Source organism: Dendrobates tinctorius, unplaced genomic scaffold (genome assembly GCF_039654945.1).
Source record: "Dendrobates tinctorius isolate UK_male_01 unplaced genomic scaffold, ASM3965494v1 ptg000094l, whole genome shotgun sequence".
Taxonomy (NCBI): domain Eukaryota; kingdom Metazoa; phylum Chordata; class Amphibia; order Anura; family Dendrobatidae; genus Dendrobates; species Dendrobates tinctorius.
In genome coordinates this window covers 17,257,437-17,276,186 of record NW_027361762.1, presented here as the reverse complement: position 1 = coordinate 17,276,186, position 18,750 = coordinate 17,257,437, and the positions used below count along the sequence as shown (strand labels likewise).

Below are 18,750 nucleotides of genomic sequence, written 5' to 3'. Positions count from 1 at the left end.
GCAGAGGGCACATGTGCAGGGTCAGGGCGCCCAGCAGAGGCCTTTGACGGGGCACCTTGCGTCCCGGTGAGGGCAGCACACACCGCTCAATGGACGGGCTCGGGTCTGTCACACAGTCCATGTGATGGAGCCCGCACACAGGAGCGGCCGGACGTCGCAGGCGCAGCACACACCGGCGGGGAGCTCCGAGCGTCACCACTATGGCTGCGAAGCGCCGCCGCGAAAGCAGCGGCGGCAGCAGAGCCCAGCACGCACTCCTCGCTCAGCAACAGCCGAGCGGCCAGCCATACCTGCTGCGCTCCAGCTCTCCCTCATCAGTCGCACACACATCACGGCCATCCTCTGACATCACTTCCTGTATCTTCTGGAAAGGCGCTATTTTTTTCCTGTTTTCGCCTAGCTTTATTGATAACACATCGTACTAGCTATTGTGTCATACGGGGCTGGTACCGGCCCCCTGATAAGAGCCCATTGCTGCCGGGCTCCATCCTGTGCGGCCACTGTGAGGAGAATTTATAGTAATCCACCCGGCAAAGGGTTTTATACCCCACACTGACGCCATGCATTCATGCCAAGGAAATCCTTACGTTTCTTGTAGAAATTCGTTTTGCTGTTTAGAGAAAGCCAGAGTTGAATTTGTATGTTAATGGGCAGCTGGCAAACCTGACAGGCCCTGCCCGTAATGAGCACCAGCAAACCTGACAGGCCCTGCCCGTAATGAGCACCAGCAAACCTGACAGGCCCTGCCCGTAATGAGCACCAGCAAACCGGACAGGCCCTGCCCGTAATGAGCACCAGCAAACCGGACAGGCCCTGCCCGTAATGAGCACCAGCAAACCTGACAGGCCCTGCCCGTAATGAGCACCAGCAAACCTGACAGGCCCTGCCCGTAATGAGCACCAGCAAACCTGACAGGCCCTGCCCGTAATGAGCACCAGCAAACCGGACAGGCCCTGCCCGTAATGAGCACCAGCAAACCTGACAGGCCCTGCCCGTAATGAGCACCAGCAAACCTGACAGGCCCTGCCCGTAATGAGCACCAGCAAACCTGACAGGCCCTGCCCGTAATGAGCACCAGCAAACCGGACAGGCCCTGCCCGTAATGAGCACCAGCAAACCGGACAGGCCCTGCCCGTAATGAGCACCAGCAAACCTGACAGGCCCTGCCCGTAATGAGCACCAGCAAACCGGACAGGCCCTGCCCGTAATGAGCACCAGCAAACCTGACAGGCCCTGCCCGTAATGAGCACCAGCAAACCGGACAGGCCCTGCCCGTAATGACCACCAGCAAACCGGACAGGCCCTGCCCGTAATGACCACCAGCAAACCGGACAGGCCCTGCCCGTAATGAGCACCAGCAAACCGGACAGGCCCTGCCCGTAATGAGCACCAGCAAACCGGACAGGCCCTGCCCGTAATGAGCACCAGCAAACCGGACAGGCCCTGCCCGTAATGACCACCAGCAAACCTGACAGGCCCTGCCCGTAATGACCACCAGCAAACCGGACAGGCCCTGCCCGTAATGACCACCAGCAAACCGGACAGGCCCTGCCCGTAATGACCACCAGCAAACCTGACAGGCCCTGCCCGTAATGACCACCAGCAAACCTGACAGGCCCTGCCCGTAATGCAGGGCTGTGGAGTCGGAGTCGGAGTCGTGGAGTCGGAGTCGGAGCTCATTTTGGTGGAGTCGGAGTCGGTATAAAATGGACCGACTCCTAAAATATATAATAAATTGGGTACAGTAATTCAATGCAGGATGTGCTGAATATTTTTTTATAGGAGTTTGGGAAAGTTATGAAATGTCCTATAAATGACTGTTCTATTCCTGATCTAATGCTACATTCACACACAGCGTTTTTCCTGTGTTTTTTGAGGATACGTTTTTCAGCTGCAAAAGCTGATCATCTTTTTAAAAAACTGCATCACCTGAAAGGTTTTTGAGCTCATAGATAATGTTTTCAATAGCAAAAGCAGATAAAAATCTGCTCTATCTATATATCCATTTATCCATATCTGTCTATCCATATCGTATCTGTACCAAAAAGAATGAAAACCGGGTAGTACACCAATATATATTCTGTTCTATCTAAATATCTTGATTATTGGATCATAAAAATGATTAAATGTCTGAGGTTCACATTGTACTACAATAAATTTTTCACTTAAATATAAGCAATATGTGTGGGAGTCGGAGTCGTGGAGTCGGAGTCGGAGTTGGAGTCGGTGTAAGGGAAATTGAGGAGTCGGAGTCTGAGTCGGAGTCGCAGGTTTGGCTTACCGACTCCACAGCCCTGCCGTAATGACCACCAGTAAATCGGGCAGGCCCTGCCCGTAATGAGCACCAGCAAACCGGACAGGCCCTGCCCGTAATGAGCACCAGCAAACCGGACAGGCCCTGCCCGTAATGACCACCAGCAAACCGGGCAGGCCCTGCCCGTAATGACCGCCGGCGGGCCCTGCCTATAATAAGCTGCCGGCAAACCTGACAGGCCCTGCCCGTAATGACCACCAGCAAACCTGACAGGCCCTGCCCGTAATGAGCACCAGCAAACCGGACAGGCCCTGCCCGTAATGAGCACCAGCAAACCGGACAGGCCCTGACCGTAATGAGCACCAGCAAACCGGACAGGCCCTGCCCGTAATGACCACCAGCAAACCGGACAGGCCCTGCCCGTAATGACCACCAGCAAACCGGGCAGGCCCTGCCCGTAATGACCGCCGGCGGGCCCTGCCTATAATAAGCTGCCGGCAAACCTGACAGGCCCTGCCCGTAATGACCACCAGCAAACCGGACAGGCCCTGCCCGTAATGACCACCAGCAAACCTGACAGGCCCTGCCCGTAATGACCACCAGCAAACCTGACAGGCCCTGCCCGTAATGACCACCAGTAAACCGGGCAGACCCTGCCCGTAATGAGCCACCGGCAAACCTGACCCTGCCCGTAACGAGCCGCCGGCAAACCGGACAAGCCCTGCCCGTAATGACCGCCGACCTGCCCATAATGAGCCACTGGCAAACCGGACAGGCTCTGCCCGTAATGCGCAGGCAGCTTTTCCTTCATTCCTCCATGGTTTACAGCCAGGCCGGTCGCATTAGCGCCGCTCATGGTTGTAAACTATTTAACCCCTTCAGATGGATTGCAGTGTGGGACCTGACTAAGGTGGACAGGTATGGGATATTGTTGCTTTTTTATTTTGGATTTTTTACAGGAGAACGATGGCTTCAATTGGATTAGGAGTGAAATAAAGATGGAAAAAATGTGTGTTTATTTATTTCATTAAAACTCTTTATTCTTAATGTGTTTTTTTAACCCTTTCAGACAAGTGGATTAATAATGGATAGGTGTCTTATTGACACATCTCCATTATTAACGAGGCTTAATGTCACCTTACAATAGCAACGCGACATTAACCCCTTATTATCCCATATGCTAACCCCTACAGGGCAATGGGAAGAGAGAGGGTAAATGCCAGAATTGGCGCATCTTACAGATGCGCCTTTTCTGGGGTGGCTGGGGTCAGATTTCTTTTAGCCAGGGGGGCCCAAAAACAAAGGGCCCTTTCTAAGCTATTAATTTCTGCCCTCACTGGCTTTCGCTCTCTGGCAGAAAAAACTGCGCGTGAGCCCACAAAAGTTTTTCCTGTGAATGAATCCTTTAATTTAACACCTACAGCTCTAAAATTTAACACACCTACACTACTAACATTAATAGTGAGGGACATACAGTGCCTTGCGAAAGTTTTCGGCCCCCTGGAACTTTTCAACCTTTTCCCACATATGCATCAAACATAAAGATATCAAATGTAAATTTTTGGTGAAGAATCAACAATAAGTGGAACATAATTGTGACGTTGAATGAAATTTATTGGTTATTTTAAATTTTTGTGGAAAGTCAAAAACTGAAAAATGGGACATGCAATATTATTTGGCCCCTTTACTTTCAGTGCAGCAAACTCACTCCAGAAGTTCATTGTGGATCTCTGAATGATCCAATGTTGTCCCAAATGACTAATGATGATAAATATAATCCACCTGTGTAGTCAAGTCTCCGTATAAATGCACCTACTCTGTGATAGTCTCAGGGCTCTGTTTGAAGCACAGAGAGCATCATGAAGACCAAGGAACACAACAGGCAGGTCCGTGATACTGTTGTTGAGAAGTTTAAAGCCAGATTTGGATACAAAATGATTTCCAAAACTTTAAACATCCCAAGGAGCACTGTGCAAGCGATCATATTGAAATGGAAGGAGTATCATACCACTGCAAATCTACCACGACCCAGTCGTCCCTCTAAACTTTCATCTTAAGGAAAAGACTGCTCAGAGATGCCACCAAGAGGTCCATGATCACTCTGGATGAACTGCAGAGATCTACAGCTGAGATGGGACAGTCTGTCCATAGGACAACAATCAGTCATACACTGCACAAATCTGGCCTTTATGGAAGAGTGGCAAGAAGAAACACATTTCTCAAAGATATCCATAAAAAGTGTTGTTTTAAGTTTGCAACAATCCACCTGGGAGACACACCAAACATGTGGAAGAAGATGCTCTGGTCAGATGAAACCAAAAATCGAACTTTTTGGCAACAATGCCAAACGATATGTTTGGCATAAAGGCAACACAGCTCATCACCTTGAACACACCATCCCCACTGTCAAACATGGTGGTTGGTGGCAGCATCATGGTTTGGGCCTGCTTTTCTTCAGCAGGGACAGGGAAGATGGATGGAGCCAAATACAGGACCATTCTTGAAGAAAACCTGTTTGAGTCTGCAAAAGACCTGAGACTGGGACGGAGATTTGACTTCCAACAAGACAATGATCCCAAACAAAGCAAAATCTACAATGGAATGGTTCACAAATAAATGTATCCAGGTGTTAGAATGGCCAAGTCAAAGTCCAGACCTAAATCCAATCGAAAATCTGTGGAAAGAGCTGAAAACTGCTGTTCACAAACGATCTCCATCAAACCTCACTGAGCTAGAGCTGTTTGCCAAGGAAGAATGAGCAAGAATTTCAGTCTCTCGATGTACAAAACTGATAGAGACATACCCCAAGCGACTTGCAGCTGTAATCACAGCAAAAAACGTGGCGCAACAAAGTATTAAGTTAAAGGGGCTGAATAATATTGCACGCCCCACTTTTCAGTTTTTGACTTTCCACAAAAATTTAAAATAACCAATAAATTTTGTTCAACTTCACAATTGTGTTCCACTTGTTGATTCTTCACCAAAAATTTACATTTGGTATCTTTATGTTTGAAGCATGATATGTGGGAAAAGGTTGAAAAGTTCCAGGGGGCCGAACACTTTCGCAAGGCACTGTATATAAATCTAACGGATATGCAATTGTTTACTGTATGTAAACCATGTCTCATATCCTGTCGGGTTCTGTAATGATTTCACAGAAGCCGACAATTGAATTATCGGCTATTCTTCTATATAGCTCTGTATGAAATATATATATATATATATATATATATATATATATATATATATATGTCACTGACATATTATATATACGGTATATATATATATATATTCGTGAAAACATATATATGTAATGTTTTCACAAATATTTGAGGCCATGGATCCATTATATGTCGATTTTGCAAGCCAGCGAGAAAATCTCGCCATACGGATGTCATACAAATGCTTGAATGCGAGAAAATGGCATCCTTGCTTTGCAAATGGATGACATACGGATCTCGTCCGTAGAAAACAGACCGTATTTTTATGCGCTAAGTGTGACTCCAGCCTTAAAAGGTAATTTCAAATTTCAGAGACAGAAGAGTCTGGGAGTTTAAACTCATGACAATCTTTGGCACTCATTGTGGGAATGAATGTGTCACATGGATTTGCATTTTTCTACATCAACTAAGGCAGGGGTCCCCAACCACCGGTCCGCGGCCCAGCAGCGGGCCGTTGCAGTGCCCGTGCCGGTCCGCGGACACAAGGAGAGCGGGCGGTGGTGCAGAAGCTGATACTCACCTAGCGGTCCCTGACGGTGCGGCGGCTTCATCCAGCGCTGAGCTGTCACGTGTACCGCTCATTTAAGGTCATGAATATGGACGCCACTCATCTCCCATAGGCGTGGCGTCCATATTCATAGACCTTAATGAGCGGTAGCACGTGACCGCTCCGCACAGGAGCTGAAGCGCCGCGAGATGCAGGGAGGGAAGTTCAGCGATGGGAAGGAAGGTCAGCGATGTGAGGGTAAGTATGATGGGGGAGCCGAGCAGAGCCATATATACAAGGGAGTGGGAGCGGAGCCATATATACAGAGGAGGGAGCGGAGCTATATATTCAGGGGAGGGAGAGTGGGAGCGGAGCCGTGTATATACAAGGGAGGGAGAGTGGGAGCGGAGCCGTGTATATACAAGGGAGGGAGAGTGGGAGCGGAGCCATATATACAAGGGAGGGAGAGTGGGAGCGGAGCCATATATACAGGGGAGGGAGAGTGGGAGCGGAGCCATATATACAAGGGAGGGAGAGTGGGAGCGGAGCCATATATACAGGGGAGGGAGAGTGGGAGCTGAGCCATATATACAAGGGAGGGTGGGAGCGGAGCCATATATACAGGGGAGGGAGAGTGGGAGCGGAGCCATATATACAGGGGAGGGAGCGGAGCCATATATACAGGGGAGGGAGAGTGGGAGCGGAGCCATATATACAGGGGAGGGAGCGGAGCCATATATACAAGGGAGGGAGAGTGGGAGCAGAGCCATATATACAAGGGAGGGAGAGTGGGAGCGGAGCCATGTATACAAGAATGGGACAGGGGGAGCCACACAGAGCTGGACAGGACGGAGGGAACCACACATACATTTTCTGATGATTAGAAAATAATCAGCATGTACAGTACTCCAGTACAATTGTTCTTAAGTGCTCAATGCTCCATTTCCTTGTAGGTTCCACTCATCATTAGCAGTGACAGTCATCAGTAGAAGTAGCCCGGTGCTCCCACTGAAACAGGGAAACAAGCCAGGTGCTCCCACTCATTCAAAACCTATGGTGAGTGGAGTCACATTATAAATGTTATAATTAAATAAGTATGCACTGCTAAACTACAGCCGCGTCCATAGCCCCGCCCCCTTATGACCAAATCCTCGCCCCTGTCACACCTCCATCCCCTCCCTGCCGGGCCATGGAAGAATGGTCTTGCTTGAAGCCGGTCCCTGGTGCAAAAAAGGTTGGGGACCACTGAACTAAGGCATGTGCTCTTCAGACCATTTAGGGGCATCGCAACCATGGACCAGGCCTCAGTCACGGGACAATAAAACTTTCACACTATGACCAGTTCCAATATTTACGGCCACAACTGTTTGTTCCTTATTAATACCATTTTGGGGTAGTTTTGATTGCCCTTTACTGCATTTTATTTAAATTCTGCAGCGGCAAAAACGCAATTCTGGGGTTTCGATTTTTTTTTCTCAGTACGCCATTTATCGATCAGATTAATTGTTTTTATGTTTTGATTGCGTGGACATTTCCAAAGTCAGTCGGTATTCACAGGAGATTTACAATGACAAGCACAGGGGCTACTGTAGTGTTCAGAGCACAGCAGAGTAATTATCACCCTGCTGTGTCCTGATCATTGACACAGCTCTGCTATCTCACTGGAACATTTCTGAAGGAGGCATACACTGCCATAGCAGAGCCGTGTATGTAATGCCATCATACAAGATACGTCCCAAAGCAGCGGAGTACTACAAGGACTATTGGGGGTGCATTATACTATATGGAGGATTATGGAGTGCATTATACTATATAGAGGACTATGGGGAGTGCATTAATTATACTATATAGAGAACTATGGGCTGTGCATTATACCATATGGAGGACTATGGGGAGTACATTATACTATGGAGAATTATGGAGTGCATTATACTATATAGAGAACTATGGGGTGTGCATTATACATTATGGAGGACTATGGGGAGTGCATTATGCTATATGGTGGACTATGGGGGGGATGCATTATACTATTTGGCAGACAAGTGGGTGCCACTATACTGTATGCAAGAAACTATACTGTGTGAAGATTTGGGTGGAGGCCTGTTATGATGAGTCACCAAAGGAGGAAAAAACAAAATACCAGCTAAGTCCAGAAAAACCAGAGAGGTTGGCAGCTATCGGATTGCAGACCCCTGAACCTATCCACAACAACTAGCAGTAGCCGTGGGGGGTTCCTACGGTGCCCTAGACCCCTCGATCACAGCCGGAGAACTACATAGCCTAAAGACAGAAAGGGGAAAAACTAAACTGCCCCAGAGCAAACCCCAAAGCAATAGGCAGCCCCCAACATATAATGACGGTGAAGCAAGATGAAAACACTAACACAGATAGAAAGATAGGTTGAGCAAATGGTGGGGCCCAAGCTAACTACATAGGACAGGATAGGAAAGCTGCTGTCTGCCATCCGCAAAAACCCTATCAAAATGAGCCAACCGACTGATAGGAAAAACAGGCCCTGAAGTCGCTAGGCTTCAAAAGACTATATTAGCACTCAGGTATATTCTGAAGACAGAGCAAAAGATCAACAGATCAGAGACAAAAATGGAATTCAGCTCACCCCCGGCCGGGGATGGCAGAACTCCCAAAAAACAAGGCAAAACAAAAACAAAACTGAAGAGTACAAAGCAGAGCAGAAAAACTTAGCTTTGAGACGCAGGAATCAGACTGGTCTCCAAGAATCCAGCAGGAAAATCACCAGCCAGGAAGAAGGGCGTCGGCAGCCTTATATCCAGTCCTCAATTCCAGCCACCCAGTCATAATCTAGCTGCCCAGGTGTTTGGTAATCAGCCTCACTACCTTCCTTCACCAGAGGAGGGAGTTCATCAGACCTCAATGGTGAAGGGAAAAATGAACTCACAACAGAGGCCATTATACAGTGTGGAGAAGTGTGGGACTCATACTGTATGGAGGGCTGTGGGGGGATCATACTATGTTATGGTGACCATACTTTGGGAAGCTGAGAGGGGTACAGTAGGGATATCTCACCGTGCTTGTGGAGGTTACTGTGAAGGAATTCACTGTGAGGATAGAATACTGTGTGTGTGGGGGGGGGGGCATTTTTGTTGTCATACTTTATGGGGGCAATGAAAGGGGAATCTAGGGGCTTCAATAGGGGAAAATTACTTTGTAAAGGCTGCAAAGTTGTGAGACATACCATTCTGTGACCCCTCTGAATATTATTTTTTGGGGTGTGTGAGGACTTCTGCTATGAGGCATCATGATTCCTATATACATCCCTTCCCCAAAGCATTTATCTAACTATCATACAGCCAGCAGTAAACAATGCAAGCTAGACTGTGCAATATTTTTAATGAAAATGAATTGCTAAAATTTATTTTAACACAAATTAATAGAAATTAAAAATTGACCCCATTGATGTCAAGATCTTTTAACTTCTTTACACCACAAGGTGGTTTGCACGTTAATGACCAGGCAAATTTTACATTTCTGACCAGTGTCACTTTATGTGGTAATAACCGTGAAACACTTCAATGGATCCGACTGATTCTGAGAACGTTTTTTCATGTCATACATTACTTTATGATTGCGGTAACATATCTTTGATATGACTTGCTTTTATTGGTGGGGGGAAAAAAAAACGGAAATTTGGTGGAAATTTGGAAAATTCCGCAAATTTCCAACTTTGAATTTTCATGCCCTTAAATCACGGAGATTTGTCACACAAAATCGTTAATAAATAACATTTCCACATGTCTACTTTACATCAGCAGAATTTTAGAACCCAAATCTTTTTTGTTAGGAAGTTATACGGGTTAAAAGTTGACCAGTGGTTTCTCATTTTTCCAGCAAAATTTAAAAAATTATTTTTTTAGGGACCACCTCACATTTAAAGTCACTTTGAGTAGTCTATATGATAGAAGATACTGAACCCCTCAAGAAATTAATTAACCCTTTATGTGCATCACAGGAATTTTTTGGGAAAAAAAATAAACATTTAGGCTATGTACCCACATATGCAGAAAATTCCAGACTAAAAACCGGACTCCTTCCCAGGAAAAACGCGTTTTTTTTCAGCGTGCATTTTATGCATTTTTTTCTGGAGCATCCCCAGTCTCATAGAGTATAGTTGGAAATGCGTTTACCACAAAATTAATGAACGTGCTGCGTTTTTTATGCAGAAAAAAAAACGCATCATGTGCACAAAAATTGCAGAATGCATTATAAGAATGGGATGTTTAATGTATGCGTTTTTTAAGCATTTTTGCATGGAAAAAACACTTAAAAACGCGGAAAAAAAACGCTTATGTGGGCACACAGACTTACTGTATTTTTCGGACTATAAGACGCACCAGACCTTAAGATGCACCCCAAATTTTGTGGTGGAAAATAGCAGAATAAAATATTTTTATAAGATGGGGGTTCGTCTTATTGTCTGAATTTGAGATATCTTACCTGAGGGTCGGCGGTCGTAGAGTGGGGTCAGAGGAGGCATGGTCCCTTCCTCAGGAAGCCGGCGGCGTCAGAAGTGGGGCAATGCTGCAGTCCCCGGGTGCGATGCTGTTGCTCCTGTGTCTGCGGTGAAGCAGAGCATGGAGCAGGGTCCCTTCCTCAGGATGCCAGGGGCAGAAATGTGGTGACGCCGCATCCCGGTATCCACAGCGAGCAGAGCTGAGTGCATCGCCGGTTTCTCACAGCCATCTTCCTGAGGCCGCGTATGTGCATAATGAGATCTTGGCGTCCCTCGGCTTCAGGAAAATGGCCGCCGAGATATCAATCTGCACACGTGCGACCTCCAGCGGTCATTTTCCTGAAGCAGAGGGCCGTAGAGATCTCAATCTGCGCACGCGCCGCTTCCGGCCACTCACGGCCTCAGGAAGATGGCCGCAGGGAAAACGGTGATGCATTCGGCTCTGCTCGCCTTGGACACTGGGCCGCGGCGTCGCCACATTTCTGCCGCCGGCATCCTGAGGAAGGGACCCTGCTCATGTGCACTCCACACCGCCAACACTGAGCCTCAACATCGCCACACCTCTGCCGCCGCCGGTTCCACTGCTCCACCACAGCCACAACCCCCCGTTAAGCCTGCGTTCGGACTACAGTACACGACTCATGCCCCATTTTCCGCCCAATTTTTTTTGGGAAAAAGTGTGTCTAAGGCTAGTTTCACACTTGCTTTTTTTTGCAGCGCGTTTTTCCCGCAAAAAAACGCATTGAAAAAACGCATACAAAAGCATACAACTGCTGCGTTTTTTTCAAGCATTTTTATGAGCATGCATGAAAAAAACGCAGCGTTTTTATGCGTTTGTATGCGTTTTTAGTGCGTTTTTACCGCGTTTGCGTTTTTTTCCAACATTAGGTGGCCCCTCACACTAACCCAAACCATGACTTTACTAACCCTAACCCTGACCCTAACCCTGACCCTAACCCTTAACCAAACCATACTTAACCCTAACCCAAACCCTAAACCCTAACTAACCCTAACCCTGACCCTAACCCTGACTCTAACCCTGACCCTGACCCTAACCCTAACCCTGACCCTTAACCAAACCATACTTAACCCTAACCCTGACCCTAACCCTGACCCTAACCCTTAACCAAACCATACTTAACCCTAACCCAAACCCTAAACCCTAACTAACCCTAACCCTAACCCTGACCCTAACCCTTAACCAAACCATACTTAACCCTAACCCAAACCCTAAACCCTAACTAACCCTAACCCTGACCCTAACCCTTAACCAAACCATACTTAACCCTAACCCTGACCCTAATTCTAACCCTAACCCTGACCCTAACCCTTAACCAAACCATACTTAACCCTAACCCTGACCCTAACCCCAACCCTAACCCTGACCCTGACCCTAACCCTAAACCCCTTTAACTAACCCTAACTCTAACCCAAACCCCTAAATTCCATGGTTAACAAAAAAAAACGCATGTGCAAAAAAACGCATACATAAGCATGCCAATGCGCACATATGCGCACCCATAGGCTATAATGGCCATTTTTAGCGCAAAACGTGCGCATACGTGCGCATGCGCTTTTTTGCAGGGCCAAAAAATGCAACATGCTGCGTCTGGAAAATACCAACGCACACCCCAAAAAAACGCAGCGCATGAAAATCGCATACGTGCGCATGCCAGCGCGCAGGTATGCGCACCCATGTTAAATATAGGGCAAAAAACGCATGCGCACGTATGCGTTTTTTTCCAGCGCTAAAAAACGCAAATGTGAAACCAGCCTTATAGTCAGAAAAATATGGTAACTTTTTTCACAAAAAATTGAATTCCGAGCCAATTTTTTTTATTTCGACAAGGGTAACAGGAAAAAATGGACCCCAAATTTTGTTGTGTAATTTCTCCTGAGCATACCGATACCCCAAATGAGGGAGAAAACCACTGTTTGGGTGCATGGCAGAGCTCAAAAGGGAAGGAGGGCCATTTGACTTTTTGAATGCAAAATTTGCTGGAACAACTGGCGTGTCTTGTTTGTAGAGCCTCTGATGTGCCTAAAGAATGGAAATCCCCCAAAGAAGTGACACCATTTTGGAAACTAGCCCCCTCAAGGAATGTATTCGGATGCGTGGTGAGCACGTGCTTCACAGAAGTTTATAACATTGTGCCGTGAAAATTTATAAAAAAAAAAAAAAAAAAAATCACATTTCCCCCACAAAAATGTAACAGGAGAAATTGCACCATACAGTTTGTTGTGCCATTTCTACTCGCGGATACGCCATATGTGCGAAAATACTACTTTTGAGGCACAGTGCAAAGCTCAGAAGAGAAGAAGCGCCATATTGGAGTTCAGATTTTGCTGGAATGGTTTGAGGGTGCCATGTCACATTGGCAGAGCCCCAGAGGTGCCAGAACAACAGAAACTCCCATATGAGAACTCATTTTCCGAACTACACTCCCCAATGAATTCATCTAGAGGTGCAGTGATCATATTGACACCACATGTGCCCCACAGAATTTTATACCACTGAGCGGTGAAGAAAGAATAAATTACATTTTTACCACTAAAATGTTGTTTTAGCCCAAGTTTTTAATTTTTCTAAGGGCGAATAGGAATTTTTTTTACAACAAATTGAGATCCATTTTTTCCTGAGAGCGCCAATACCCTACGTGTAATCGGGAAATATTTTTCAGGCACAGTGCAAAGCTCAGTAGGCAAGGAGCGCCAGATATTACTGTTATGGTTTGCAGGTGCCGTGACCCACTGGGCAAGCCCCTGAGGTGCCAGAACAGTAGAACCCCTCATAAGTGTTCCCATTTTACAAACTGCACCTCTCATTTAATTCATGTAGAGGGCAGTGATCATAGTCACACAATGGGTGTGTTACAGAATTTTAGACCAGTGAAGCAGTGAAGAAAAAATAAGTACAATTTTACTACCAAAATTTAGTTTTAGCCCCAGATTTTACATTTTCACATAGGAAGTGGGTAAAAATGGCACCAAAATTTGTTGCATAATTTCTACTGAACGTGGCAATACCCCTTGTGTGTCTGTACAGTACTACTTAGCCATGCGGAGAGACTTGGGAGGAACAGAGCGCTATTTGCCTCCTGGATAGCAGATATTCCTGTAACAGTTTACAGACTCCGTATACAGAGACTCTAATTACTTGAGGAGCAGAATCCCCCCTCAAGTGACCCCATTTTGGAAACTATACCCCTTGGGGAATTTATCTACAGGTGCAGTGACGATTTTGATTCCATGGGTGTTTTCAGAAACAAACAGCAATGAATGTTGCAGAGTGTAAATTGCAAACTGCCGTTGTAGTGACCAGTGCGTTGTAGTTACCAGTACGTTATGCTCAGCCCGTGCTTCTGGAGGCATGAACTCGTAAGTTAGATGGGCTCTGATCACTACAGAAATGCCAAACGTGGACGCAGTATGTGGTTTAGGTATACTGTGGGGCTGGTAAGGGAGGGGGGCATTTGGATTTGAGAATTTGCTGAATTTCTTTTGGCAGGTGAAGAGATATTTCTCTTTTCCAGAGCCTTTGTACTACCAGTAATGTGGAAGCCCCCTATATTTCCATTTAACAGATGACGAACCTGAGTGAGGACTTGCTTTTTTTTTTTTGTGGATTGAGTTGAAGCTTTTATTGGGAACATTTTACATAACGTTTGGGATCACATTTATCAGGTGCTCTATGCTGAGCACTTACTTTGGGGTTTCCATCTAAATCTCTGAGTGATGCAATTCAGATGAAATCCCTGAGGGATCTATTCACTATAATGAGGCAGCAGAGTTACGCTGGACTCCCTCTGGCCTCTGTTCAGCGGTGTCCTTTTCAGAAGTGAACAAAACTGTGGCCGACGGCACTTTTATGTAATCCTAAAAACACAGACACTGTCGGATCATAGGTCAGATGGCGTCCACAGTGCCTCCATCTGCCTCATTATAGAGAATCTTCCGCCAGAGGTTCCCTCTGAATGATGTATTTCAGAGATTTACACGGAAATCATGATGCAAGCATAGGATAAATGTGCGCAGAGCCTTCTTGCAATCTTTGGGAGGCAGAATGAAAAAATCAACAGCATGTGAAGAATTGGTTTTATTTATTCTTTACGCCGTTCCTTGTGCGGTATAAGTAATTAGGCGACTTTATTCTTCGGGTCGGTGCGATTACAGCAATATCTCATTTATATTTTTTATGTTTTGGTGCTTTTACACTTTTACTTTTGCATCGCTTTATTCTGACAGCTATAACTTTTTTATTTTTTCGCTGATGGCGCCGTATGGCAGCTTGTTTTTTGCGGGACAATATGACGTTTTCAGCAGTACCATATTTATTTATTTCCGTCTTTTTGATCGTTTTGATCGCGTGTTATTCCTCTTTTTGTTTGGTGGTATGATGATAAAGTATTGTTTTATGCCTTGTTTTATATTTTTTTTATGATGTTCACTAAAGGGGTTAACTAGTGGTACAGTCTTATAGGTCGGGTGGTGAGGACATGGCATACCAAATATGTATACTTTTATCATTTTACTTTTTATTCAAATACTTATTTATAGATACAATATGTTTTGATCTTTCTATTATTTTTGTTTTCTTATACATATATTTGTTACAATTTATTAAAAAAAAAAAAATTTTTTTTTTTTTTACTTAATCCCACTATAGGACAATCATTTCTTGCAGGCTGATCGCTTCTACAGCATAGGGATGTAGGGATGCAACATCATCCCCATGCTGTAGAAACGGTCAGTTCTGCACTGACAGAGAAAGCTGCTGATCATGCACTGCGCATGATCAGCAAGTTTCCTAGCTCTGGTGACCAGGATGTCGTCATGATGACATTGGGTCACCATGACAACGATCGGGACCCCGCGTCATGCTGCTGAGTCTCCGATCCAAAGGCAAAGGGGCTGACAGCCCTCTGCCAGAATGCTGTGATCTTGTTCGATTCCAGCATTTCGAGGGTTAAGGTGCCAGAAGCGGGACGGGACCACTCCTGGCAAATAGTGCAGGGTTTCAGCTGTCAGAATCAACTGACTCACGGGAATCGCCCGCACACCACCCGTGTGCGATCCTGCCGACGTAATAATCTGTCCCTGGTCGGATAGACCCACATCACATGGACGGAATATTACGTCCGATGTCAGAAAGGGGTTAAGAAATTAATCGCAGCTCCTGATACACTCCACGTATCTAAGCTCAGTTGTATGAGACTGCCGGCCATCCTCAATGACACTGTCCACATCTCAGCATCGCTTTACAGTCACCAACAAAATGCCTCTGCACAGTGATCGCAAACTACATCCTCTCTTGTCGTTTTGCCATCACCCAGAAGGGGCGGAGAGGAGACTGTCAAACACACACACGAGCAGATTCGGCCCATATTTACTGCAGATGTAATGTGAGCTACCACTGCACTAGGTTTTCATGGCAAATTTTTTATTGTTAGGAAGTTATAAGGGTTAAAAGTTGACCAGCGATTTCTCATTTTTACAACACCATTTTATTTTTACGGACCACATCACATTTGAAGCCACTTTGAGGGGTCTATATGATAGAAAATACCCAAAAGTGACACCATTCTAAAAACTGCACCCCTCAAGGTGCTCAAAACCACATTCATGAAGTTTATTAACCCTTCAAGTGCTTCACAGGAATTTTTTGAATATTTTAAAAAAATGAACATTTAAATTTTTTTCACAAAAAAAATATTTCAGGTTCAATTTTTTTTATTTTACCAAGGGTAAAAGGAGAAATTGATCCCAGCAAAGAGCAAACAGATGAACGGCATAATAGGGCACACAAATCACCACATTACCAGACGGAGCTCTTTATCTGAAGTATTGCGGCATATGATTCAGACAAAAAATGGAGGTGCTTGCATGAAAAAACATGAATATTTCAATGTGAAGCAAAAAAAGAAGAAATATGCAGCACTCACCAATGTAGCTGAAAAACTGTGAGTCTTTATTTCGCATATTTTCCATCAAATGTGTGGACATGCAGGACGTGGAGGAATGCTAGGGGAGGGAGGTGCCGGACAACGGCCGTTTCGCGATTACTCGCTTCTACGGGTCCAGGTGGACCCGTAGAAGCGAGTAATCGCGAAACAGCCGTTGTCCGGCACCTCCCTCCCCTAGCATTCCTCCACGTCCTGCATGTCCACACATTTGATGGAAAATATGCGAAATAAAGACTCACAGTTTTTCAGCTACATTGGTGAGTGCTGCATATTTCTTCTTTTTTTGCTTCACATTAAAAGGAGAAATTGGACTGGAAAAGTTAGTGTGCAATTTGTCCTGAGTATGCTGATACCTGATATGTGGGGGGGGGACCACTGTTTCGGCGCATGGCAGAGCTCAGAAGGGAAGGAGCGCCGTTTGACTTTTTCAATGCAAAATTGGCTGGAATTCTGATCGGACGCAAAGTCACGTTTGGAGAGCCCCGGATGTACCTAAACAGTGGAAACCCCCCAAAAGTGACCCCATTTTGGAAAGTAGGCCCCCCAAGGAATTTATCTAGATATGTGAAGAGAACTTTGAACCCACAAGGGCTTCACAGAAGTTTATAACGTACAGCGGTACAATTAAAAAATCATATTTTTTCCATAAAAATTATCTTTTCACCCCCAATTCTTACCTTCCCAAGGGTAACAGGGCCCTAAAAGTTATTGTGCCATTTGTCCCGAGTACGCTGATACCCCATATGTGGGAGTAAACCACTATTTGGGCGCATGGCAGAGCTCGGAAGGGAAGCAGCGCCATTTGACTTTTTTGGCTGGAATTGAGATCGGACACCATGTCGCGTTTGGAAAGCCCCTGATGTACCAAAACAGTGGAAACCCCCCACAAATGACACTATTTTGGAAACTAGACCCCCCCAAGGAACTTATCTAGATGTTTGGTGAGAACTTTGAACCCCCAAGGGCTTCACAGAAGTTTATAACGTACAGCCGTACAATTATAAAATCATATTTTTTCCACAAAAATGATCTTTTCACCCTCAATTCTTAGTTTCCCAATGGTAACAGGACCGTAAAAGTTATTGTGCAATTTATCCTGAGTACGCTGATACCCCATATATGGGAGTAAACCACTATTTGGGCGCATGGCAGAGCTCGGAAGGGAAACAGCGCCATTTGACTTTTTTAGCTGGAATTGAGATCGGACACCATGTCGCGTTTGGAAAGCCCCTGATGTACCTAAACAGTGGAATGCCCACACAAGTGACCCCATTTTAGAATCTAGACCCCCTAAGGAACTTATCTAGATGTGTGGTGAGCAGTGCTCCACAGAAGTTTATAACGCCCGGGCGTGAAAATAAAAAAAATCATATTTTTTCCACAAACATGATCATTTAGTCCCTATTTTTTTATTTTCCCAAGGCTACAAGGAGAAATTGGACCCCAAAAGTTGTTGTCCAATTTGTCCTGAGTACACTGATACCCCATATGTGGGAGAAAACTACTGTATGGACACACGTCGGGGCTCGGAAGGGAAGTAGTGACGTTTTGGAATGCAGACTTTGATGGAATGCTCTGTGGGTGTCATGTTGCCTTTGGAGAGCCCCTGATGTACCTAAACAGTGGAAACCCCCCACAAATGACACCATTTTGGAAACTAGACCCCCCCCCTAAGGAACTTATCTAGATGTGTGGTGAGCACTTTGAACCCCCAAGGGCTTCACAGAAGTTTATAACGCCCGGGCGTGAAAATAAAAAAATCATATTTTTTTCCCACAAAAATGATATTTTTGCCCCCCAATTTTTTATTTTCCTAAGGACAACAGGAGAAATAGGACCCCAAAAGTTGTTTTGCAATTTGTCCTGAGTATGCTGATACCCTATATGTGGGGGTAAAACACTGTTTGGGCGCATGGCAGAGCTTGGAAAGGAAGGAGCACCATTTGACTTTTTCAACGCAGAATTGGCTGGAAATTGAGATCATACGCCATGTTGCGTTTGGAGAGCACCTGATGTGCCCAAACAGTGGAAACCCCCCAATTCTAACTCCAACCCTAACCCCAACACACCCCTAACCCTAATCTCAGCCCTAACCCTAGCCCTAACCCTAATGGGAAAATGGAAATAAATATATTTTTTTAATTTTATTATTTTTCCCTAACTAAGGGGGTGATAACGGGGGGTTTGATTTACTATTTATGGTGGTTTTTATTTTTGGCAGCTGTCACACGCTAAAAGACGCTTTTTATTGTAAAAATAGTTTTTGCATCACCACATATTGAGAGCTATAACTTTTCCATATTTTGACCCACCGAGTCATGTGAGGTCTTATTTTT

The 18,750-nt window shown here is 45.5% G+C and overlaps 1 protein-coding gene across 6 annotated transcripts in view; it reads right to left on the bottom strand.

Annotated features, from left to right (window-relative positions):
* The window catches only part of TCF20 (transcription factor 20), a 243,394-nt gene that overhangs the window by 74,619 nt on the left and 150,025 nt on the right, over nucleotides 1–18,750 (bottom strand). The window contains exon 1 of one of the 6 annotated variants that reach the window (XM_073586699.1): nucleotides 588–726. The exons of 4 other annotated variants lie outside the window; for them this stretch is intronic. The gene's annotated coding sequence lies outside the window, so the exon portion shown is untranslated. Of the gene's footprint in view, nucleotides 1–290; nucleotides 514–587; nucleotides 727–18,750 lie in introns of those variants that run through there. One more of the 6 variants, XM_073586697.1, reaches the window with a different exon arrangement.